This window comes from Entelurus aequoreus, linkage group LG08, assembly GCF_033978785.1.
Source record: "Entelurus aequoreus isolate RoL-2023_Sb linkage group LG08, RoL_Eaeq_v1.1, whole genome shotgun sequence".
NCBI lineage: Eukaryota > Metazoa > Chordata > Actinopteri > Syngnathiformes > Syngnathidae > Entelurus > Entelurus aequoreus.
This window is the reverse complement of record NC_084738.1, coordinates 65,250,502-65,258,269: the sequence shown is the minus strand read 5'-3', so window position 1 is coordinate 65,258,269 and position 7,768 is coordinate 65,250,502. Positions and strand designations below refer to the sequence as shown.

The following is a 7,768-nucleotide window of genomic DNA, read 5'->3' as shown; positions in this document are numbered from 1 at the left end:
AAGTCCTTCGTCGCGCCGTCGATCGCTGGAATGCAGGTGAGCACGGGTGTTGATGAGCAGATGAGGGCTGGCTGGCGTAGGTGGAGCGCTAATGTTTTATCGTAGCTCTGTGAGGTCCGGTTGCTAAGTTAGCTTCAGTGTCGTTAGCAACAGCATTGTTAAGCTTTGCCAGGCTGAGAATTGTTAACCGTGTAGTTACATGTACATGGTTTAATAGCATTGTTGATCTTCTGTCTATCCTTCCAGTCAGGGATTTATTTCTTTTGTTTCTATCTGCATTTGAGCCAGATGCTATCACGTTAGCTCAGTAGCTAAAGAGCTTCGCCGATGTATTGTCGTGGAGATAAAAGTCACTGTGAATGTCCATTTCGTGTTCTCGACTCTCATTTTCAAGAGGATATAGTATCCGAGGTGATTTGAAATACAAATCCGTGATCCACAATAGAAAAAGGAGAGAGTGTGGAATCCAATGAGCCAGCTTGTACTAAGTTACGGTCAGAGCGAAAAAATATATGTTTTGCACTGCATTCTAGTCCGTCACTCTAACGTTCCTCATCCACAAATCTTTCATCCTCGCTCAAATTAATGGGGTAATCGTCGCTTTCTCGGTCCGAATCGCTCTAGCTGCGTTGAAAACAATAGGAAAACATGAGGAAGCGAACAACTGACTATGTCACGCTACTTCCGGTACAGGCAAGGCTTTTTTTAATCAGAGACCAAAAGTTGCGAACTTTATCGTCGTTGTTCTCTACTAAATCCTTTCAGCAAAAATATGGCAATATCGCGAAATGATCAAGTATGACACATAGAATGGATCTGCTATCCCTGTTTAAATAAAAACAATTCACTTCAGTAGGCCTTTAATAATGACTAGTTAAGAGCCAATATGTTACTAATTTGCATGTTAATAAGCAACTAATTAATGGTGAATATGTTCCCCATACTAAAGTGTTACCATGTTTTATTACTGGTGCACAAAATGAAGCGTGCATGAACATCACCTTGTTCAAACAACAAAACCAACAGTGCATAAACTCACAACAAATTACACACCGGCAAATCAGTCTGACTTCTGCTGTTGTCGTATCCGTAATACACCGATAGGGAGAAGTTTTTATTTACACCATGAGTCGGGTGTGTCTTGACCTCCGCCGAACCCCTGAGCCCGACTCACCAAACCCCTAGGGTTCCATCGAACCCAGGTTAAGAACCACTGCCTTAAAGGAAAACTATTCTTGATCTGTCCCTTTGAAATTGCAGCTCAAAGAACTGCCTCATTATTTGTTTTGTTTTTTCAAATTAATTCACATACATATTGTTATAAACACAAATAATCACTGGTAGCCGATGTAAGACCAGGTGAAATCAGAATAATAAAAATGTTAGCAAGTATTACTCAACTGGTGGAAATCATTCTGACTAATTTTATTTTACCTTTTGTTTATATTGAAGCAGCAGTAGAAGCATTTAAGTCCCATCTTAAAACTCATTTGTATACTCGAGCCTTTAAATAGACCCCCCTTTTTAGACCAGTTGATCTGCCGTTTCTTTTCTTTTCTCCTCTGCCCCCCTCTCCCTTGTGGAGGGGGAGTTACACAGGTCCGGTGGCCATGGATGAAGTGCTGGCTGTCCAGTCGGGACCCAGCCAGGGTGGACCGCTCGCCTGTGCATCGGTTGGGGACATCTCTGTGCTGCTGACCCGTCTCCACTCGGGATGGTCTCCTGCTGGCCCCACTATGGACTGGACTCTCACTATTATGTTAGATCCACTATGGAATAGACTCTCACCATTATGTTAGATCCACTATGGACTGGACTTTCACTATTATGTTAGATCCACTATGGACTGGACTCTCACTATTATGTTAGATCCACTATGGACTGGACTCTCACTATTATGTTAGATGCACTATGGACTGGACTCTCACTATTATGTTAGATCCGCTATGGACTGGACTCTCACTATTATGTTAGATCCACTATGGACTGGACTCTCACAATATTATGTTAGATCCACTATGGACTGTACTCTCACTATAATGTTGGATCCACTATGGACTGGACTCTCACACTATTATGTTAAATCCACTATGGACTGGACTCTCACTATTATGTTAGATCCACTATGGACTGGACTCTCACTATTATGTTGGATCCACTATGGAATAGACTCTCACCATTATGTTAGATCCACTATGGACTGGACTTTCACTATTATGTTAGATCCACTATGGACTGGACTCTCACTATTATGTTAGATCCACTATGGACTGGACTCTCACTATTATGTTAGATGCACTATGGACTGGACTCTCACTATTATGTTAGATCCACTATGGACTGGACTCTCACTATTATGTTAGATCCACTATGGACTGGACTCTCACAATATTATGTTAGATCCACTATGGACTGTACTCTCACTATAATGTTGGATCCACTATGGACTGGACTCTCACACTATTATGTTAGATCCACTATGGACTGGACTCTCACTATTATGTTAGATCCACTATGGACTGGACTCTCACTATTATGTTAGATCCACTATGGAATAGACTCTCACCATTATGTTAGCTCCACTATGGACTGGACTCTCTCACTATTATGTTAGATCCACTATGGACTGGACTCTCACTATTATGTTAGATCCACTATGGACTGGACTCTCACACTATTATGTTAGATCCACTATGGACTGGACTTTCACTATTATGTTAGATCCACTATGGACTGGACTCTCACTATTATGTTAGATCCACTATGGACTGGACTCTCACAATATTATGTTAGATCCACTATGGACTGTACTCTCACTATTATGTTAGATCCACTATGGAATAGACTCTCACCATTATGTTAGATCCACTATGGACTGGACTCTCACTATTATGTTAGATGAGACATTTGTGATTTAGGGCTATATAAATAAACATTGATTGATTGATTGATCCACTATGGACTGGACTTTCACTATTATTTTAGATCCACTATGGACTGGACTCTCACTATTATGTTAGATCCACTATAGACTGGACTCTCACACTATTATGTTAGATCCACTATGGACTAGATTCTCACTATTATGTTAGATCCACTATGGACTTGACTTTCACAATATTATGCTAGACCCACTCAACGTCCATTCCATCCGGTCTCCCCTAGAGGGTGGGGGGTCACCCACATACTGTATGTGGTCCTCTCCAAGGTTTCTCATAGTTAATCACATCGACGTCCCATTGGGGTTGTGAGTTTTTCCTTGCCCTTATGTGGGCTCTGTACCGAGGATGTCGTTGTGGCTTGTGCAGCCCTTTGAGACACTTGTGATTTAGGGCTGTATAAATAAACATTGATTGATTGATTGATTGATTGCAAACATTTTCTTAGGTGGTGTCACAATCCTCGTGTTTCAACAGTGACGTCACTATCTTAACATTCTCTTTGACAAAAAACAGCTTAGCACTCAAGTTTTACTGTATGCTAGTAAAATACTGCAGTACTAAGCCCCGTTTACACTAAGCCAGATAAGGTTTAGTGTGGCTGAAACTTGGCTTATGCTAAATAATTCTTCTTTAAACGACTTAGTGTAGACATGGCCTGGTACTATAATGACCCTTGTAAAATGAGGGTAGTCTTTTTTTCATGGACATGATGACATTGCTGGTAATATGAGCCAAGACGCATGGGAGTCAACACACACACAGAGCACTTACAAGCAGAAACACAGCAGATTTTACGTAATTTTGGCGTGAAGCATTTATTGAGTTGAGTGGTGTTTATTGGGAACATGCATGCATACAACATGATGCATCACACATGCATGCATACAACATGATGCATCACACATGCATGCATACAACATGATACATCACACATGCATGCATACAACATGATGCATCACACATGCATGCATACAACATGATGCATCACACATGCATGCATACAACATGATACATAACACATGCATGCATACAACATGATACATCACACATGCATGCATACAACATGATACATAACACATGCATGCATACAACATGATACATCACACATGCATGCATACAACATGATGCATCACACATGCATGCATACAACATGATACATCACACATGCATGCATACAACATGATACATCACACATGCATGCATACAACATGATACATCACACATGCATGCATACAACATGATACATCACACATGCATGCATACAACATGATGCATCACACATGCATGCATACAACATGATGCATCACACATGCATGCATACAACATGATACATCACACATGCATGCATACAACATGATACATCACACATGCATGCATACATGATGCATCACACATGCATGCATGCATACAACATGATACATCACACATGCATGCATACAACATGATGCATCACACATGCATGCATACAACATGATACATCACACATGCATGCATACAACATGATGCATCACACATGTATGCATACAACATGATGCATCACACATGCATGCATACAACATGATGCATCACACATGCATGCATACAACATGATACATCACACATGCATGCATACAACATGATGCATCACACATGCATGCATACAACATGATGCATCACACATGCATGCATACAACATGATACATCACACATGCATACAACATGATACATCACACATGCATGCATACAACATGATGCATCACACATGCATGCATACAACATGATACATCACACATGCATGCATACAACATGATGCATCACACATGCATGCATACAACATGATGCATCACACATGCATGCATACAACATGATGCATCACACATGCATGCATACAACATGATGCATCACACATGCATGCATACAACATGATGCATCACACATGCATGCATACAACATGATACATCACACATGCATGCATACAACATGATACATCACACATGCATGCATACATGATGCATCACACATGCATGCATACAACATGATACATCACACATGCATGCATACAACATGATGCATCACACATGCATGCATACAACATGATACATCACACATGCATGCATACAACATGATACATCACACATGCATGCATACAACATGATACATCACACATGCATGCATACAACATGATGCATCACACATGCATGCATACAACATGATGCATCACACATGCATGCATACAACATGATACATCACAATTTCCAGTTTCTCTATTCAACATGTTGGAAAAGGAGTAGGAAGAAGCAGAGCTTATTTAACAATACCCCTTTTCCTTTACATAGCAGTCGCTAAAACCTTTGTTCACTTCCTGTTCTCAATGTATTCACAATATACTCCATAAGTAATAACATAAAAAGTAAATAAACAAATAAATAATAATTAGTGAAGTAAGTTATATTTCATATGGTGAGATGAATAAGATGATCTAGGAAATGAATGGATGGATGAAATCAATTCAGAATGTGGTTCTTCTTTGTACTTTGTAAACACTTTAAATTTGAAAAGTTTCTTGGAGTGGATTATATTAGTACAATGTTTGATTTCTTTGCTTAATCCATTCAATAATTTAATTCCACAAACTGATATACTGAAGGTTTTAAGTGTTGTACGTGCGCACACGTACAACACGTACATTTGTATTATTTTAGTGGTGTATACACTACATCTGTATTATTTTAGTGGTGTATACACTACATAGGGACGGCGTGGCGAAGTTGGTAGAGTGGCCGTGCCAGCAATCGGAAGGGTTGCTGGTTACTGGGGTTCAATCCCCACCTTCTACCATCCTAGTCACGTCCGTTGTGTCCTTGGGCAAGACACTTCACCCTTGCTCCTGATGGCTGCTGGTTAGCGCCTTGCATGGCAGCTCCCGCCATCAGTGTGTGAATGTGTGTGTGAATGGGTGAATGTGGAAATACTGTCAAAGCGCTTTGAGTACCTTGAAGGTAGAAAAGCGCTATACAAGTATAACCCATTTATCATTATTTATTTATCTGTATTATTTTAGTGGTATACACAGTACATCTGTATTATTTTAGTGATATATACACTACATTTGTATTATTTTAGTGGTGTATACACTACATCTGTATTATTTTAGTGGTATACATAGTACATCTGTATTATTTTAGTGATATATACACTACATCTGTATTATTTTAGTGGTGTATACACTACATCTGTATTATTTTAGTGGTATACACAGTACATCTGTATTATTTTAGTGATATATACACTACATTTGTATTATTTTAGTGGTGTATACAGTACATCTGTATTATTTTAGTGGTATACACAGTACATCTGTATTATTTTAGTGGTGTATACACTACATCTGTATTATTTTAGTGGTATACACAGTACATCTGCATTATTTTAGTGATATATACACTACATCTGTATTATTTTAGTGGTGTATACACTACACCTGTAGTATTTTAGTGGTATACACAGTACATCTATATTATTTTAGTGATATATACACTACATTTGTATTATTTTAGTGGTATACACAGTACATCTGTATTATTTTAGTGATACATACACTAGATTTGTATTATTTTAGTGGTGTATACACTACATCTGTATCATTTTAGTGGTATACACAGTACATCTGCATTATTTTAGTGATATATACACTACATTTGTATTATTTTAGTTGTGTATACACTACATCTGTATTATTTTAGTGGTATACACAGTACATCTGTATTATTTTAGTGATATATACACTACATTTGTATTATTTTAGTGGTGTATACAGTACATCTGTATTATTTTAGTGGTATACACAGTACATCTGTATTATTTTAGTGGTGTATACACTACATCTGTATTATTTTAGTGGTATACACAGTACATCTGCATTATTTTAGTGATATATACACTACATCTGTATTATTTTAGTGGTGTATACACTACACCTGTAGTATTTTAGTGGTATACACAGTACATCTATATTATTTTAGTGATATATACACTACATTTGTATTATTTTAGTGGTATACACAGTACATCTGTATTATTTTAGTGATACATACACTAGATTTGTATTATTTTAGTGGTGTATACACTACATCTGTATCATTTTAGTGGTATACACAGTACATCTGCATTATTTTAGTGATATATACACTACATTTGTATTATTTTAGTTGTGTATACACTACATCTGTATTATTTTAGTGGTACACACATTACATCTGTATTATTTTAGTGATATATACACTACATCTGTATTATTTTAGTGGTATACACAGTACATCTGTATTATTTTAGTGATATATACACTACATTTGTATTATTTTAGTGGTGTATACAGTGCATCTGTATTATTTTAGTGGTATATACACAGTACATCTGTATTATTTTAGTAATATATATATACTACATTTGTATTATTTTAGTGGTGTATACACTACATCTGTATTATTTTAGTGGTATACACAGTACATCTGTATTATTTTAGTGATATATACACTACATTTGTATTATTTTAGTGATGTATACAGTACATTTGTATTATTTTAGTGGTATACACAGTACATCTGTATTATTTTAGTGATATTTACACAACATTTGTATTATTTTAGTGGTGTATACACTACATCTGTATTATTTTAGTGGTATACACAGTACATCTGTATTATTTTAGTGATATTTACACTACATTTGTATTATTTTAGTGGTGTATACACTACATCTGTATTATTTTAGGGGTATACACAGTACATCTGTATTATTTTAGTGATATTTACACTACATTTGTATTATTTTAGTGGTGTATACACTAC

The 7,768-nt window shown here is 37.0% G+C and overlaps 1 protein-coding gene across 1 annotated transcript in view; it reads right to left on the bottom strand.

Moving 5' to 3' along the window:
• The window catches only part of LOC133656159 (breakpoint cluster region protein-like), a 590,239-nt gene that overhangs the window by 261,576 nt on the left and 320,895 nt on the right, over positions 1–7,768 (bottom strand). The gene's annotated exons all lie outside the window — the stretch shown is intronic.